At 35.5% G+C, this 19470-nt stretch overlaps 1 protein-coding gene across 46 annotated transcripts in view; it reads right to left on the bottom strand.

Annotated features, from left to right (window-relative positions):
* ZBTB20 (zinc finger and BTB domain containing 20) overlaps positions 1-19470 on the bottom strand; it is a 792790-nt gene that overhangs the window by 384969 nt on the left and 388351 nt on the right. For 17 of the 46 annotated variants that reach the window (XR_014824816.1, XM_084991206.1, XM_084991226.1 and 14 more), the window contains one exon: positions 17260-17382. The exons of 19 other annotated variants lie outside the window; for them this stretch is intronic. The gene's annotated coding sequence lies outside the window, so the exon portion shown is untranslated. The remainder of the gene's footprint in view (positions 1-17259; positions 17383-19470) is intronic. 10 more of the 46 variants (XM_084991209.1, XM_084991205.1, XM_084991225.1 and 7 more) reach the window with 1 other exon arrangement.

Here is a 19470-nt window from a genome sequence, read left to right as displayed (position 1 = left end):
TTCAAACTTTTACGATACTGAAGTATAAGTTAAGAATAAATTGACTTGAGGTCTTTCATGGTCTCTATATAGAATAGTTAAACCAGAAATATGTACATATTTGTTTTTTAAAGGCTGTGACTTGAAAGGTGCTACACTATAAAGGTTAAGAATGCACCTGAGTTTCTATTCTAGCTCCACATTCCCGGCTATGAGACCTTGAGCAAACTACTTAAACTGCCTAAGCTTCAGGTCTCATTTTTGTTAAATGGAGGAAATAATAAGAATACTTCTCATAGATTTGTAGTAAGAAATAAATGAATAAATAAAATAATGAATGAAAGTTACTTAGCACTTTGCCTAGCACATAAAAAGCTCTCAATAAATATTATTAACTGTGATTATTAAAATGGCTAAATACCTAAAAGCCAGGTTGTTTTTCTCTATGACCTGATTTTACTCATAATTTATTGACTGTATGGTCTTCCCTTCTGGAATGATGTTCTACTTAGATTTTTATTTGTTTCTAGAATGTTCTCTAACATCTTCCCCTCTACCCCAATCATCAGGATTGTAGGGCTTCATTTTGGTAGTTCTGTACTTGCTTTTCTGTCACTGCCTGTGTTATTTTCTCGTTCCTACTCAGTGGTTTAAAAAGCAAAACTCAAGGAAGAGCTAAACATTATGAGGAATATATTGAGATGAATGGTTATCAAAATTGGGCAAAAAGGATATTATTAAAAATAAATCACACCGAGGGAGAGCAGCTGATGACAGCAGCTGTGAAATGGCTGTACATGGTGGGAATCAGTGAACCCCAAAGAAACAAAAGAAAAAAATAATGGAAGGTCATGAAACTTACATGATTTACAAGGGAAGTCTAAACTTAATGAACATCCTCTGAAGACTACAGGAGCCAGGAAGTCACTTCTGGATGAATATTTGGACACAAGAGTAACATTGAAAGAACTTATATTCTCTGATCAAATGGGATCTACTAATAAAAATAGAATGAGAAATAAGACAAATTTTTACTGTATTTGATTTCTTTATGGCATAACCTGCAATGGGGACAATATCCTTATGTATATCAATATAGATGGGATGCTTTAAAAAATGCTTGGTAATGATGGCAATAGCAATAAGGATGATGTATTTTTAAAAGCCTGAGTTTTCGTGGACAAGATAAATTAAAATTAGAACCCACGTTGGCAAGCATTGGGGCAAGGCATTCTATGACGCAAAAGCTTTTCTTACATAGGACTTTAAGACTTCAGTTATTCAAAAAATACTTCATGTAAGCAACGCAAAAACAAAAGTTGGTTTACTGCAAAGATTCACGCAGGTGTATGGCATTTTGCCTTGTACCTGGATATGAACCTCTCAACTTTCATGAGCACTAAATTCGGCTAAAAACTAAAAACAAAGACATGGCCAAGGAAATTGAGGTGGTAATATAACATCACGCCTGAGAGAATAAACTACTGAGACAAGATGAACAAAACAAATTGAGATGAGACAAGTAAACTTAACACAAGTCAAGGAAGCTGTCTACAGTGTTAAAATAAAAATACTACTAAACAGAACCAAACTTGCTATTCATGAGAATTCATGGGAAGAGCAAGTGAAAATTCTTCCCAGAATCTATGTTGATGACTCTTATGAGAATACTGCAAACATGGGGAATTTTTTCAGAATTGCCTTTGTTTCCAAATGAAATTTTAAGATATTTCATGAAACAAATGAAACTTTATGAAACATAAACCCTTTAAATGACTAAAAATAAAAGGTTAACTGACTTAGGAAAAGAAAACTCAGGTCATTCACAAATGATGGAGTAACTGAGCTTTGGGGAGACATAGTAGGAAATATTTTCATTAAAGTCCTGATATCTTCCCTTATTGAAAAGAAATTGCTCCACTCTACTGAAAACCTGTATTTGGTTATAAACCAGCTTTCAGGAATATTTATCTGAAGTCTCCATTTAGGAAAAAAATTCATTCTCATTCCAACATGAACAATGTAAACTTTAAAATCATCTTAAAAATAAAAACACCACTCTCTAATTTAGTATTCTTGCTTTTTCCAATAATGAACATTTGAAAAATAAAAAAATGCAAGAGTCTGATTTTGTAGTAAATATAGTCACCAAGTCAATATGATAATTTAATGTATGACTTTAAAATCAAGCTTTCTTTTCATGCTATTGTTTTATAAATAACTTCTTTATTTTGCCACAATTAAAATATCTTTTCAAGTTTGATATAAATGAAATAGATATGGTAAATATATTTCAGTCTTAAAATGACAACAATGCAAATTATATGATAAAGAGTATAGCATTGTCTCATTTTTATTTTAATAAAAGTCTCTTTTTAGGTGATATCATTTCATGTTAGGCTTTTTTGTGCTGCTTAATATTATAATTAATAATTCATATTTTTGTCTTTCCTCTCTCACTCTGACAACTTTTATTTTTAATCGGTGGGCATGTGCCAAATTGGTTTGTTATTTATTTATAATGTAAAATGACAAGGGAATTGAATATGTGAAACAAGATAGAGAGATTTTCTTTCATATGACAAAAATTTCTTAAGTAATGGGGGTGTTTCTTGCTTACTCTTATGGACCCAAGGATTTTTGGATAGGTTAAATCAGATGGCACCAGTACCTCACATGACAACACAAGGTAAATATATTAAATGGAACTGTTCATTTATGTTTTTATATTCATTTCAGTTTTATGAAGACAGCTGGGCACAAGCATAAAAAGGGAACAAAAATACAAAATTTGTAAAAGACTCCCTATTCTGATATATCCTTAAGTGCCAGTTAAGGATAAATTCTGACCGAACAGATCAATTTGTATTCTTTCCTAAATGCTAAAACATGCAAATTTAGTAGAAACAAACAGGAAATTTCAAAGATATGGAATTTCCATCCACACAAAAAGTTCTGTCTTTAGGGTTTCATGGAGTATTAAATAACCCCTTCAGTTCTACCCATAACCAGAAAGCACATAATCCGAAAGGTAGAACACTGAATGGCTGTGACAGAAAATTCAGAGTGTGGTCTAAAGGATATCAGCAGCCCAATCACCAGGGCAGCTGGTTAGAAGGAAGAATCACAGGCCCATCCAAGAGTTACAGTGGGATCAGAATTGATAGGGATCTGGCACTCTTGGATCTGAGCTTGAAATAAGCTCTGCGGTAGACATTAAGTTTGAGAACAGTCTTATGGCAAATCTCTGTATCTCACCAGAGCTCCCCACTGTCAGACATGCTCTTTCAATCACTTCTTTGTAACCAACATTAGAGGAACTCAGGAGATAAAACACATTTGATCAAGCCATATGCTTCCTCAGAGATTCCGGTCTCTCCCATTTCTCCCAGCAATTTAAAAACTATAGTGTACTGTCACTGCTCCACTGAAGCCTGGCCCTCATCTCTGGCTCTACCTTTGTTGTCAACCTGTGCAGATTGTTTTAGGCTTTGGCATCACTCAATTAGTCTCCAACATTTGGAGCAGTGGATTTTTCCCAAAAATTTGGTCCCAATTCCCATTTAAAATGATGATTAACAGACTATATTTGTATATTAATTACCATTGAACACTTCAAAATAATCTTATGACTTTAACTGCATTGATCATTATTAAAATGGAGGAGGTTGTAGGTTTCCTTGAGCCAGATGCACATGGTGGTTAAATCCTTTAACTAAAGTTGACTCACTAAGTGGCAAAGTATGAACTAGGGCACAGGCATTCTAATATCATACCACCTCCTTTCAACCTTCTTTGGGGTCAAACCTTCCCCTCCTCTTATGGAATATGCCCATTTTATGGGTTCTGTATCTTTGAGATATTTTCATCTACGCTTACGTGTACATGATATTTATCTTTCAAAAATGCGACTATGGAAAAATCTTAATTGTACTGTGTTAATATAGGATTATGCAATCTGGAGTGGTCCACTTTATGATGGCAGTAATAATGATGCTAATACCAGTCTCGTGAGGCACTATTTCTGCCTTGGTAATAGCTACAGTTTAAAAAACTTACCACTTTGATTATCCATAATTTATTTTAAGGTTAGGTGCTGGCATGCATATGAGAAAGAAAATATAATTGCTGTCATGTTGAATGTGTATCAGAAAATTATTAATAGCCATGACTACTACTTGGTTAGCTGAATTTCACTATTCGAATGTAACCATGGAAAGTGGTGTTCTAGAATCTCATTCATAGTAACTGCCAATATAATGAAAAGCTACTAGCATACTATAGAAGCTACTAGCATACTATAACATTAACAAACTGGTGAATTTTCAATAGAGCTCTATCAGACCAGCTTATTTGGAAAATGTGCCTCCCTCCAAGAATATATCAAAATCTTCATATTTAAGTTTTGAGAGGAAAATACCAGTAGACCAGTTTGTTAAACATTTTACTTAAATGGCATTCTAGAATCTTTCAGAAATGAGAATTGATTTATATTTCATTATTTTTGATCCCAGAGGTTAGGGCTGAGGGGGTAGCCAGAGGAAGAGGAGAACAGAGAAAGGGTGTGTGTGGGGGGGGAGGGGGTGATAAAGGTGGGGAAGGTGCCCACTTATGTGAATTTAAGCACCCTGAATTTAATGAAGGAAAATGTCATTATTCTGTGTTTGTGTATCTTTGTGTGAAACAAGTACTATTCTCTGTAACTAGAGTTTACATAGGCTGTCATAACACCCTTTGAGAATCTCTTTAGACATCTAATGTATTTTTCCAAATAAAAACTTCTATGATTTAGCTTTATTAAAAACTAAATGAACGTTTCCACTGATTTGTCCAGATGAGGGGTCTGAGTACAGTTTAGAGAGCAATCTTTTAAATAATGATTGGTAGCAGTATTTCCCTTCTACCAGATAGCAAGCTAAGGAAATAAAAAGCAATAGATATACACCTAGATAAAAATAATATTGTAGAGTCCAACTGGTATCTGAGAGGTGAGGACAGGCTGAGATGGACTCCTTGGTTTCCTTCTGTCCAAAAATTTTCTGTTTCCCTATTTCCTATGGTTACCACCATGGAACATGTTAAAATCTCAGTAGGGACTCTGTTTCAACTTTTCCTTTCAAAACACAGTGAAAAAGCTTAATGGAAAAAAAATGTCCTTCCTATCTCCATGCCAGGCACAGTGTAAGATCCACAAACTTAAAAGCCAGGCAAATAGTCTTTTATGTGCCCCAAAGCTCAGCAAGTGACCTAGTGCTACAAAAATTCCCAAATAGGCATGTGACCTGACTAATGTGTGCTATGGGATGAGTCAAGGAAAATGGAACCATCTGTACTTTTATTGGACAGTCAAATAATTCCTCTCTGTCTGTCCAAAAACATAATTTGTATACTTTAAGGGAGATATAGGGGAATTTTTTTCAAAAAAGATCTAATTTAAAAAATTGATAGTATAAATTTTAACCTTGTAAACATAGGTAGGGATAAGCAAATGGGCTTAGAAAACTATGACAGCCTTCAAAAATTGTTACTACTCATCTGTATACTGAGACTTCCTTTAGACTTACAGGAGGAAATCCAGAAAAATGAAGGGAATAACAAGATGGCATAATTGCCAAGAATGAAATTAGCTGCAATGAAAGCTACCAATGATTGAACTCAAAAAGTAGGTGATGGCAGAAAAATAACTATTAACTGCAGGGCCATGTTAGTTTTTGTACATGTTTACAAACTTTTGCTATTTGTTTTTTAAATGTATATGTCAACATTATATGATACCTCCATTATCCAATATAGGAATTTCATTGGATTTGTTCTACATAACAAGTTTTCAATCTTGATGGGAAAAAGGAGAACAGAGTAGTGATAGTTGGTAAAATACAGTAAAGAAGGTTGAATCTGTTAAACATGACACCTAACAAAATATATAGATTTAGGAAGTGAAAGGCCAAGATGTAACTGAGCAGGAAACTGTGGATAAGGTGACAGACAAGTTTCTACAGAGAATCCTAAGATACTGGTCTTCCACTTCACAAATTAAAGTGGACCCTTCATTTTACAAATAAGGACACCAAAGTACAATATAATAATAACAGCAGCTAACCCATAATACATCTGTACCACAAGCCAGGAATTACATCAAATATTTAAATGTATCATCTCATTTAACTCTCACAAACATTCAATAGGCAAGTTTTATTATTTGCATTTTGCCCATGAGAAAACAAAAGCTGACAGATTAAATACTTGTTGAAGTTGCACAGTAACTTAAGTTGAAGAGCCAGTAAATGAACTAAGATCTCTCTGATTTCAAAATCCAGGCTTTTAGCTACAAGGCCAGTCATTCTTAACCCCTCCTGCACATTAGAATCACCTCGGAAGCTTTTAAAACCTACAGATGCTCAAACCCTACCCCCAGAACACTTAATCAGAATTTCTTACATGTGGGGCTAAGACATGGGTGTTTGTTTCCAACTCTCTTGGGTGATTATAACATGCAGCCTGGACTGCAAACCACTGCACTATGTTGTTCTGCCTCCTGTGAAGGTTGGTAGATCTATGCCAGGGTAAAGTAGTATGAGAAACCAAGCATCCTCAGTATCTTTGCAGTGGCTTTTCTCCTTCCCCACCATGTACTCCTTGCTACATTCCTTTATCATGACTATCTGGAGAAGTAACATATATGTGAAAAATTTTACAAAGCCTTGACACAGAAGAATATGGTGACAAGTCCAACCTAAGAGAAGCCTCTTCATATCTATCTACAGGCTATGGTGGGTGCATGCAAAGAAAACTTACATTTATCATTCTCATCCCCAAAAGGGAAGTATAAAGGTTGGCTTAAAAGCCCTTGTTACCAAAGCTAATCACTAAAATTTGGAAGGTCCTCCTCCTTCCCTTTCACGAATTCAGTAAGAGTAGTTACTAAATCTAAGGGGAAAATATCCAATTACCACTGCTTTACAATGCTATTTCCCTCAGGATCTCAAGGCAACCAAAAGTCATTCCAAATATAAAAGTGGTAGATAGTAAAAAAAAAAAAAAGTGTGTGTAGTAGGAAGACAGTAAATTTCAAGGCAGAAGCCCTAGGTTTTTAAAGTCTCTACTCTGCCACTTTACTGCCATGACTTGAGGCCACTCTCAGCCTTAGTTTCTTTTTCTGTACTTAAGCTACATCTCTCCTGGACTCAGAATCAGAAATTGGGGCTGGGCACAGCAGTCTGTGTTTTTAATAAGCCCTCCACTTAATTCTGATCATTTCCCACAATTCCGATGTATCTACTTAATGGGGGTTATTGTCCAATGAAAAAAGGAGATTGTGCATAAAATTGTTAGTTTTTATTTCTATCTGCTCAAGTCATAAATCTCAAAATCTCTAGCAGAAATATTTAGAGAGATAATGTTATAGCCTACATTAGGCTGATTAATAACCTCATTTCTGAATTTCTCTTTGAATGTGTAGACGAGGCACAAGTCAACCAGAGGTTATGCAATTAGCTTGGAGTCAAAAAGAAAGCAAGGAGTAGAGCTGAGAAGGAAACCCCAGAATGAACCTGATTTTAATTCAATCAAACTGTTAAGGTACCAACCACGCACTTTCATCTATAATCACAATGAGCCTTTTTATAAACAAGTCTCTATCTCTTAGCTTAAAAAAAATATCAGTAGCTTTTTGGATTTTAAAACGGATTGACTTCTATAATTCTGGGCTAAAGGCAGCTCAAGAAGCAATAAGAAATCACAAGCTTTGTACAGTGAGAAGGTGCAGCGGCCCAGACCTCTCTATGTGTGAAGTGCAGACAGTACTCTTCTTGTTCCCATCACACTTCTGATGATTGCAGTGCTGGAAACCATGAGAAATTAAAGTGTGGATCTAGCGGTTGAGTTTTCACCCTAATGTGTATATATATAACATTGTATATAATATATAACATTATTATTGGATACTATAAAGCATAAACTGGATTTCAGGAGATGCTTTGGGGTGTGTTTCCCCCACCCTCCTGTCAGCAGCACTATCTTTTTACTGTAATTTATCTGATATAGCTACTAAGATGCTTGATACTTTTACATGCAAGGGTGCAGAAAAACAAAGAGTGAGGGAATGGGTTGCTAATGAAATTCTCTGATTGTAAAAAAGCACTTTGGAATGATCAGGTGGTAAATAATAATAAGAGGAAATAACATAAAGTGCCTAGATGCTACAGCAATAGTCACCATATAAATGCAGAAGAGATCAGACATGAATAGCATTTGCATTTTATGCAGCTTCTGTGTGTGTATAGACAATATACAGTTGCTAATTTTTCAATAATGTGGGTAAAATATTGTTCAAAATCTATTCTTTACTTCCTTATCATTTTAAAAGGCATCCTATAGAAGCATCCATCTCTCCTAGTGAAATAGTGAATGTGTGTAAAGAGACTAGAGAAAGAGCCTCTTTCACCTGAAAAAAAGAGCCCAAATAAAAGGAGAGAAAGAAAAAGAGAAAATAGTAACACTGTTACAACAGCTAGGGACAAAGAGGATCTTTGAAAAACATCAGGGACGAATAACTCTGCTTATGTGCGGTAGAGGAACTGCAATGAAGATATATGGTCACACACCAAAAATACAGACATGAGCTCTTTTTCTTTGCTGGGCTATTTTTATGGTGGTGGTTGTTTTTAAATGAAAACAGGGATAGGGAAGTGAGAAGCATGGTTTCCTGATTGTTGTTATTGTTGCTGTTTAGTTTAGCTATATCACTAACAGAATTTCCATACTAGGTTCTTCCAACAGTTCCATGACCTCAGTGCTTATCATAATCTGCCTTCAATTTTCTTGTTATTTTCTTAGTACTTGTTCATAACCCAAAGCCCAATCATTAAAGTATATCAAAGTCCACAGTTATTCTACTTTTGAAAATATAGAGAAGATACTATGAGTTAGAGATTCTCTTAGTTCAGGGGAAGAGTCTGATTAGAATTCTGAGAAAGCAGAGACCTTAATAAAAAGCCCACTAGCCAAACAATAGAGCCCTGAAGACAGAATCAGCCAAAACACACAATTCTCTCCCTTCCTTTGTCCTCTTTCTTTGTGGATACTTGTGTTGCTAGGATCTTTTCTGTCTCTGGTCATTTGAAAAGCACATCCAGCTATATTTCAAATATCTCAGAATTCCAACTTGGAAGAAAAGACAAACTTTATCAGAGAAACTAACTTGGTATATTCACAAAACTTGCACTTATTTTTGGAATAAGAAAATGGAGAGCTAATTACCAACATAAAGAAATAATATTAATATTAGTAATAATGATATTAATATCAATACTTTGGATTCTAGAGCATATTTTACCACAAAGATTCACTGTATTAAGGGAGACTCCTGGACAAGGAGGTCATTAAACCAAAGGCAGAGTCTCTGGAAAACTGTAAATGCTCTCAGAACAGACTTCAGTAATGAACGAATGCTGGGACTGTGGCATAAAAGCATCTCCCTGTCCCTGTCCTAAAAGTTAATTATTAAACCATATGTTGTTCATCCTGATTTGGTTTGCTCAATACTAGAAACAAGGACACACAGATCAGATTGCCCTGGGCAACTGAACACCTCGTGAAGGCTTTGTGAAGACAGTGTTCTTCCCACCAAAAGGTCCTCTATTATCAGACTATCAATTCTGTGTTGCTGCTGAAGGATGGAAAGTATCTTCTTTTGAAGAACAAGTTCTTTCTCTCTCTGAGTTTTCTGGTTTGGGCACACTCAACATTTTAAGTGTTTAATCTCCTCCTTGCCCCTACCCCTCCCAAACCCTTCCCTTTTTTCTACTTTCGTTTATTCTTTTAATTATTTACAGACTTGCTTGTCTGGACATTTCATTCTAGTAGAATTTGGCTGATTTTTATCAACACCTTTTAGTTGAATGCAATACAGTTGCATAAGAGAGGGAATTGCTTTTAACAGTATTTTTAAGTTTCATATGTGACAAAAAAAATTTTCTTTATTGATTTTTTCCTGTGTACTGTCTACTCTACAGCTTGAATGGATACAACAGTGTTTGAAAAACTGGTTGTTCAAACCACTTTTTAAAACTTTTTGCAAACCTCATTTTGCTTTCTGTTTAAGGAAAGTTTTGTTTGGTTTTGTTTTCTTTGTGGAGTCATGCTGGCAGAGAAACAGTCTAGAACATTGCTTTTAAATGTGGTATGATTGGGATTATAACCATATTGAAGCTATATTCAAAATTTATTAGATTGAGTCCTATAGTACAGCCTAAAGAAAAAAAAGGTTGTAAGTCTTCAATATTTTTCACACATACGAATGCCAAGGGATGCAAATGTTAAAATTCACCAAGTACATGATATCCCTCTGTTGGAAAGGTATTTTTGTAACCCAGCAGGGCCCTGTGGGGATCCTGGGCACAAAAGCCTTTCTGTGTCCTCATTTCTTGTTTTTAGGAAATGGGCCTCATTTGGCCTCCATGGCCTTCCTTGAGTTTCAAGGGACAGGGTGAAACAGTTGCTGATCAGGGAAAAAAGGGAAGAACAGTCAAGAAACAGAAGTACAGCCTTGGGGTAGGATCCTGGTTCCTTCTCAAGTGATACACGTAATAATATAGGTATATTATACACCTAAGAGAAAAGTTATATTCCTTATTCTTCTTTTAGAAATGAATACTTTAAAACTGAACAGCATAGAGTCCTTTCTTGTCCTTTTTCCTGACTTAATTGCACCCTAAACACAATCACCCATAAGCTAAATCACCCTGAACACAATTGCTTGGGGATTAAAGATTATTAGCACATGACGTTTTTCAGGAACTTTCCTAGTTTTTTCTAATCTCTGATCAATATGCCCTTTTTCACAAGCACTGTTTTTATCAGGAATAACCCAGAAGACCACCATCATGATCATGCTGAGATCTCCTGACGTCAGCTTTGATGTCTAAGATTCCTCCAATAAAGAAGAATGCATGTCTGCCCCAATCCTGATTCTTATATGAAAACCTGTTTTTCTCCTTTTTACTAAAAAACTCCCTGCAATTCTTCCCAATGGAGGGCACAGTCTTTAAGGCATTAGCCTGCTGTGGCCTCCTCTGCCTAGCAAAGCAATAAAAGCTATTTTTTTTCTCCTTTACCCCAAACTCTGTCTCCACATCTCTATTTGGCATTGGTAGACAGAGGCCGGACTTCAGCAACATTTTCTTATGGCCAAAATTCATTTTGGTAGGGCAAGGAGTTGGGACATTTACATGTGGCATTTTCCTCTGGATTTTTGATAACAAGTGTCTAGGAATGTGTCTTAATATCTATGTAACAGGACATTTGCGAAAATAATACATGATAGGTTAGAAAAAGCATGATAGGAAGTTAGTTTTGAATATAACTAAGAATAGGAAAATTTCCTATGCTAATATTCTGGAACTGTTCATTTTCACTTACATTTCCAGGACCCTATGCTTCACAGAGAATAATAAAAGTTGAAGAACTTCAGGATAAAGAAAAAGATGAAAAAAGCCAATGGTATTCAGATTTGGAAAAAAAAAAAAAAGAAAGCAATATTTATTTGTTTAAAAAGCAGGATTTGGGGCTGGTTTTACAGTGAGTTTTTGTAAATATACAATAAAACCTTGTGAATCTTCAAAAGGTTAAAGAGTGAAATATCTACCCTACTTTAGAGTAATAAATAATGGTGCAGACATATATCAAAATTGACAGCAGCCAGAATTTGAGAAAAGGAAATTGAACATTCATTGTGACTGAAGGACGGGTGAACATGAGAGATGCAGCCCAAAGAAAGCACTCATGATGTGTAATCCAAAACCCAGCATCATACAATAAGGTTTCTATATTTATCTTTTCAGGGAATATTGAAAAAAGATGGTTCCAGGGTTCTCGTTATAGTTTTTCTTTTTCTTAGCTAAAATTTCACTCTAAATTCTAGAGAAATTTCAGGAGTTCCTCTTGGAGGTTTTGACCCAAATGAAGTAAACAGTTGTAGCAAAATGATAAATTAAGCCAATCCGCACTAACCCCCAAGTCCTTGCTCAGAACAAGGTGTTGGGATTTGGATTGCAAACTGGCAAACTCAATGGCTGGACTACACAAGGGCAAACAGGAAAACCATGCCTGAGTACTACCCTGGAAAATAAAGATTCTCAGTCTCAGTAGGAGGGTAGACCTACCACTTTGTGCAAATTGTAGCTAAATTATGTATCTCCAGTTTTGGTGATACTGGAAAGAAAGTCAACCAAAGACAATGTACTATTTTTGGGGTATATATATTTTAAACAGTAAACCATACAGTGACATACAAAAGTTAAGTATTAATTAATGCCTCATAAGAGAAACATATACATTAATGATGAATGGATTAAAAATGGATTAAGTGTTTGCTTTATAAAAGTACTAAATACTACTAATACTACTAATAACAATTCTTCAGAAATTTGCTGGGAAAAAAGATTTACAGAAAACAATTACTGAGAAAAATCATCAGATTTTAATTTTGGAGAAAAAGACTAGAATAAGTCACAGGAGGATTTGATGGGAAGTCTGTAACCCCTGGTCTATGAACTATCCATTTTAAGTTCCAGTTTCTTCAGAACTAGTAATACCCTGTCTCTTGAAACCAAAGGGAGCAGTAAAGAAAGCTAGCTATACTCATATGCTTCAGCCTTTTGGAGATCTAGTGAATCCGTAGTCTGGGCCTCATATTTCTATAAAACTTATAACACAGTAAAATCTCATCATCACTTTGTTTGCTTTGATGAAATTGGCTATGCCCCCAATTAAGTTATACTACAAACTTCTTTCCCACTACCAATAATGTAAATATATAACCAGCACAAGAATGTGGTAAAGGAAAAAGGATGAATTTTAGCATTTTAGAACCTTGGGTTTATATCCTATTTCCACATCTTAACAAGTCATTTAACCTCTCCAGGTCAAAGTTCTCTCATCTATTAAGTGAAGATAATGGTACCTATCTCACAGGATTGTTTTAAGAATTAAATGTAAAATTATTTGTGCAAAGAGGTCACTCAATAAATTGCAGCCAAATCGCTGCCTGCAGTAAAATTCAGATAAAACATATTTTGCCAGGACTGTTGCTCTGCGAGGTGGGTCTGGTATCCAAGCTACAAAATCCATTAAGTCAAAATAATTTGGTCATTTTAGCAATGCATTTTCGAGATATTTTAAAATGACATTTACCAAAAGTCAAGCTAGCTTATGGTTACATGGAATTGCTGTATTTAAAAAGGAGCTTTATTCAGTTCATAAAATAGTGTATCTAGTCTTGCTCCCCAAATCTAGGATCATAAAGACTGTCCACCAAAGAGGATAAGAGTGGCATTTATAAAACCAAGTTTTTAAAAACTATAGTAGGAAATGAATGTGGATTATCAGGATGACAGGAAGTGCCCCAAGTTAAAGTAACTTGAAGGAGAAATATGTCCTGCTGATGAAGAAGAATAGATGACAGTTTAAGCACTTGAGAGAAATGGAGGAGTAAAGAGTAAAACCAAGCCCCAGAAACCTGTAAGTTAAAAAGTAATTAAAACTCTGACTATAAGGTGAGAGGTAAAGAAAGATTCAAGAATAAATATCTGTGGGAAGAAAAGGAGTGAGAGCAAAATTACTAGGAACCAAGAAGCATTTAGGAATAAAATCCTTAAAAGTTGAATGCTCCAAGGTGGTATTAGCTTTAGAAAATACAAATATTGATGGGTTAAATCAGCACTGGGAAAAATATAAAGCCAAATATGGGCAGCTCTGAGGGAAAAAAATAAGCAGTTTAGGACTCAACTGTCATCACAATTCATTTGTGTTTCACATCCCACTGTTTGTGACATTAACAGAATTTCGAATTTAGCAATGAATTATTTTTGTATTGCAAATCTCTGCAGCCATTTTCCATATGTAGCTGCCACTGAAACTAGCAATAATGGCCCTTTGACCTTTAAAATACTTCAATTAATGCTATTCGAATTGGGGGTCACTTAAGTTTCTCAAGTTAATTCACTTTTTCTATCATTTGAAGTGGGGTGTTATTCCTGCTCTTTCTTTACATTTTATCCAAATTATTTGACTATGTTAGTAACAGATCCTTTGGTGGCTTTTGCTTTTACTGCCATTTTTCAAAAGATAAAGTTACTTTTAGATTTTTGCATTCTATTTTAATTTAACTAAACTAAAGCAAATATTTTCATAATGACATTAAAGTAAGTAAAATTTACATGTAGAACTCCGGTGGTGTGTCAAATATTAAGCAAGACAATTTCAGTTATTAGTATATATTATGCTGGAATGCATATATTAATTTACATGAATCATGTATATATTTTTACATATGCTATATATAATGGGCTTATATTCACTGTACCCAGGGCTTCTCTGTCTTGTTATTGCCATTCTTAATGGATATCATTTATTGAGTATCTGTTATGGTCCAAGAACTCTTCTGGGCACTATACCTATATAGCATATCATGAGGCCATTATTGCTCCATTTTCCATTTCAGGACTTAAGACACAAGAAACAATGCATCCATATGATCATATAATTTAAAAATGGTAGAGGCAATAATCAAATATATGACTGTGCAACTATAAAGTCTACATTCCTCTCACTATATACTTCTGCCTCTCACTATATACTTCTGCCACTGAGGCAATCCTATTTTAAAAAGTTAATGTGTTGTTAAGATTCCACACAATTCAGTCTTTCTAATATGTTGTTATTCCACTGTGTCATCATTCTCTTAAAATCATTTACATTTCTACAAAACATTTATATGGGTGTTCAGATGCTTTTTCTTTTTTGTCTTTTTCTTGAGCTGATCCCTTGGCATATGGAGATTCCCAGGCTAGGGGTCCAATTGGAGCTGTAGCCACCAGCCTACACCAGAGCCACAGCAACACGGGATCCAAGCCGTGTCTGCGACCCACACCACAGCTCACGGCAACGCCAGATCCTTAACCCACTGAGCAAGGCCAGGGATTGAACCCGCACCTCATGGTTCCTAGTTGGATTCGTTAACCACTGTGCCACGACGGGAACTCCAAGATTTTACATTTTCTTATAAAATGTAAATCGATTCAAAAATTTACCTAAGCACCTAGTATGTGGCACAACTAAGCTAGATATTTTTGTTCACTATCATCTTAAAATACAGATCTTGACAATGTAGAAGCTTCTCCTTCGTGAATATGCCTCTTTAGGTAAAATTCAAATCTTTTTTAGTCACTGATGGTATAAAAAAATGTAGCACTATGTGAAAAATATTAGGGATTTGGATTTAAAAGTTCCTTTTAATAAGACAAACCTAGTTAGCCACAGATTGTGAAACAAAATTTGTAACATGAAGGCCATTTAAGGCAGATTTAAACATAATTCCTACCTAGAAACAGAATATTAGTTTGCATAATGCCATTTATCTTCCAAGCTAAATTATATTATAATTTTCAGCTATAAACTTAGATTCTTAATGTGTGTCACAAAGATGATATCTCTGACCCACCCACGGTAGGAAGTGTGTTTTGAGTTGTTTTGTCAGTAGTGACAGTGGAGTCGTACTGGACAAAATTTGTTTTTGACAAGTTTCCTTGGTAATGAAAATAACTGTAATAGTAATAATAACAATAGTAATCAACATCAAAATAATGATAGCACTTACAGACTACTTTACTAAGTGTCAAGAATTGTGATTAGCACCTTACATACATTGTCTTATTCATTTCTCAAAATACTTCATGAAGTATATACTGTTCACAATCCAATTTAACAAAGGACACTGAGACACAGAAAGGCCAATAATTGGCCCAAGATCACACAGATAGAGAAGAAGAAGAACCAATGAATCTGACTTTCATGCCTTCACTAGGTGATAGCAGGTGCTGTGATGTTTGTTCAGGAGAACACTCATATGTGCTTTCTATCTACATCAGCTACAATTGGGGCCCAGCTGGTCCTGGAAGTCCAAATCTGAGGACTGCTGACAGAAGTTAAGGTTTGAGTTGCTTCTATTCATATTGCCTGCTAATTAAAATGTTCCCTTCCGAGAAGGCAGTGGCTTACGGGCATAACCCTAAAACATAATACATGCTTCGAAAAAGTATATTATGAATGTTAACAATGGTTTCTCAAGTGCTAAGTTAACTGGTGACTTCCACCCCTTCCTTTTGGCTTAAAAAATAGATTGTCCCATTGTCTAAAATATTTTCACCATGGGCACACATTACTTAGGTGATCAGGTAAAAAATGAGAACTTTTCTTAAAAAAAAATTCTTTTTGCTCTTTGCTACTCCTAGTTTGTTAGTCTCAGTTAAAATATGACCGCCTGGGTATCCTGAGTATCTAGAATCCAGTTCAATAAAAATCAAAAAACAAAACGCAGAACACACAAACATACTCACACACTCACCCGATGAAAAAGGAGAATCTTGTATTGATCTGCTTTGCATGGTTTGGTCCTTGCAGATGGTTTGGTTTCCCCTTATGTTATATTTGCAGGTCCCCATGAAAAAGGGCTTCCCACAATAAGGAGAGTCCTCAATTGACTGGTCTATACCCCAAAGAAACTGATAAATGCATCAAGAAACATATAAGAAATGTATATATATTTATACACACACACATGCACACACAGTTTCATACAGATTATGAAATAACATGAATATATTCTGAAGTCATGGAGAATGCAGTGGTCAATGCCTCATAAATGAAGTAAATTATTTTTATATTTATATTACTTTATGTTTTGTATTTAGTAATTTTATTCCCTTTCTTCCCCAATGCCTTGTTATATACACTAATATAAATTTCATGAAAGTGAAAACTTCACCCATCACTCTATTCCCCAATTTCCAGAAGCACAGCATTAAAGACATAGTAAATGTATGTTGAAGAGAAAGGAAGGAAAGGAAAAAAGATATAGAAGTTCTCACAATACTTCTCATATTGTTCTGGAAATAATAAAGGGGGCGGGTGTCTCCAGTACTTTTCCAGGAAAACATGAATCATCAATGAAATTGTAAGCTCTCATCCTGTTCCTCAGACCAGCTACCAAATTCCTTTATGTACAAAATGTCTTTTCTAGTCTGTTAAGACCCAATTTCTGGCACTGTTGAAACCTGGGAGCAGGGTACTCGGCAGCATGCAGCTCGAGTCCCTCCATATTTTTCCTCTAATTAGGGAGGCCACTGCCACAGGCTCCAGCATTTCCTATAGATCAGCTGGGGTTCCAGAGGGGCAGTGGAAAAGGACATGCAAGTCTTGATAACGTCAGGTGCATTCACTTACACATTCCTCTCCTCTTCTCGAAAAGGATACTGGTAACAAATCACTGGTTGATGATGAGAGCAATGGAATTAGAAGTTCCCCTGTGATACGTCCTATTCCAATATTGGGGGATACATTCTCCTGCTGAGGGGAATAAAGAGAAATTGGCAATGGTTTCTTACATTTTCCAGCTTTCCAACTGTAGCAGAGTCCTATTATATGGAATTTCTATCAACAGGAATATAGGCATACTGATATAATACAATGGAAATCTTCAGTTTCATTCAAAAGAAGACTATGTAGCAATCCATACCTATTCTAGTACAGAGAAGACAATAGCCTAGTAATAATAAATTATCCTATAATATGAGTTTTTTTCAGACAGTGGACAGACTTGTTCTTTTTCATCTCTGTATCTCTGGTACCCAGACCCAGTATATGACTTAGCATGTAGTAGTTTTCACTAAATGATAGCTAAAAAGATTAAGAGCTTTTTCCTGCAACGGGTTCAAACAAATGCAGGATGTTTTTCTAAGCTTGATCTTTCTAGTTTTGTGAGCAGGCAATCATCACGATTATTGAACATCAATTAGTGTTTGGGTCACTGTTAATATAATAAGCCTTCACTTTCACCAACTGTGGTGTGGAAATCCTACCATTTTATGTTCATATTCTAGAGATATTATTTTATTTTTTATTTTTTGGTCTTTCTGTCTTTTTAGGGCTGCACCTGTGGTATATGGAGGTTCCCAGGCTAGGGGTCCAATTGGAGCTGCAGCTGCTGGCCTATGCCAGGCCACAGCAATGTGGGTTCCAAGCTGCATTTGCAACCTACACCACAGCTCATGGCAGCGCTGGATCCTTAACCCACTGAGTGAGGACAGGGATCAAACCTGCATCTTCATGGATGCTAGCAGGGTTCGCTAACTGCTGAGACATGATGGGAACTCCATATTCTAGAGATTTTAAAGACGTGAGCTTAAAAGAGCGGTTTTCAAACTTCAGCATGCATAACTAATCTGGGTAGCTTCCTAAATTGCAGATCCCCAGAATCTATCCTCAGAGCTTCTCATGTAAATTCTGGAATGGAATCCAGGCATCTTCATTTTGATGAGCACCCAAAGAAATTCTGATACAGATGGTCCTTGGACTACTTACTATGGATTGGGCTACAAAGGTAATGTGAAAAGAAATCTTTATGCTTCACCTTTTCAATATGGAGAAGACTGGCTTATTCAATGTGACTTAACCATTAAAATTACCTGTGAAAATACCAGGCAGTTTGCTAAGACATCTTAAAATGAACCAAGGAGGACGCAAGGGCAAGAAACACTAAATTCAAGCCAGAGACGTTCTTTTTAAAACTTCGCAAAGATTGATAGTGTGCTTAAAGTAAAAGGAGAAGAATGGCAGCAGAGCAGCAGTGTTTCATTTACAATGTTGATTCAAGAGGTTTATTTGATAAAATGTGTTTTAATGGCTGTTAGAAAAAATGGATGCCTTCTAAATCTTTGATTTACTGTTAAACTATAGATGTATATTTATATGAAATAGTTTTCAAAATTCCCTCAAGTCCTATTTTCCATAAGATCTTGGTCTCGCCAACATAATTGCACTAAAGGTAGCTTCCCCCATCTTCCCTCAAGAAACTTCTCCCCTGGGATTGAAAGGAGATTACTATAGTCTATTCCTCCACACACGTCCTACAGAAGGAGAGCTGCTGATTCTGCCCTGACCTCTAGGTCTCTGCAGCCTGTAAATATTTTCAGGGAGAGTTGTCGCAGCACTAAGTTCTCTAAAAATTCAGAGTCTTGTCATTCTTTAACAACTTTAGCAGTGAATGATGGAGATTTTTTATTATTCTTATGAATGTTGTAAATTGTATAACTTGTCGTAGTTTGCTCTTTGGCTTGGCTGCATGAAAGTTTAAAGGCATATATATATAGCACTTCACAAAATGTAGATTGTGTACCAACTTCACTCTTGACTCCATTTTATATACTTGCCCTTGTTTTTTTTGTTTACCTTTCTTATCTACTTTTATTCATGTATTTCACTGTGTTATTTGTTTCTTTTTCTCTGTCAGTCATTTTAATTTTTTCAGAACTAGGTGGCAGAAATAAATGAAAACAAAACAGTGTGTGTGTGTGTGTGTGTGTGTGTGTGTGTGTTATATATATATCAAACTCACCTAAAATATAAAATAAAAGTTAACCTCCTGAAATAATGGAA

The sequence above is a fragment of the Sus scrofa genome, chromosome 13 (assembly GCF_054392235.1).
Source record: "Sus scrofa isolate SSC_HxYL_T2T_F1_AM1 chromosome 13, Sscrofa_HxYL_maternal_Yorkshire_Landrace_v2.0, whole genome shotgun sequence".
NCBI classification, from domain to species: Eukaryota; Metazoa; Chordata; class Mammalia; order Artiodactyla; family Suidae; genus Sus; species Sus scrofa.
This window is presented reverse-complemented; position numbering and strand designations above follow the sequence as displayed.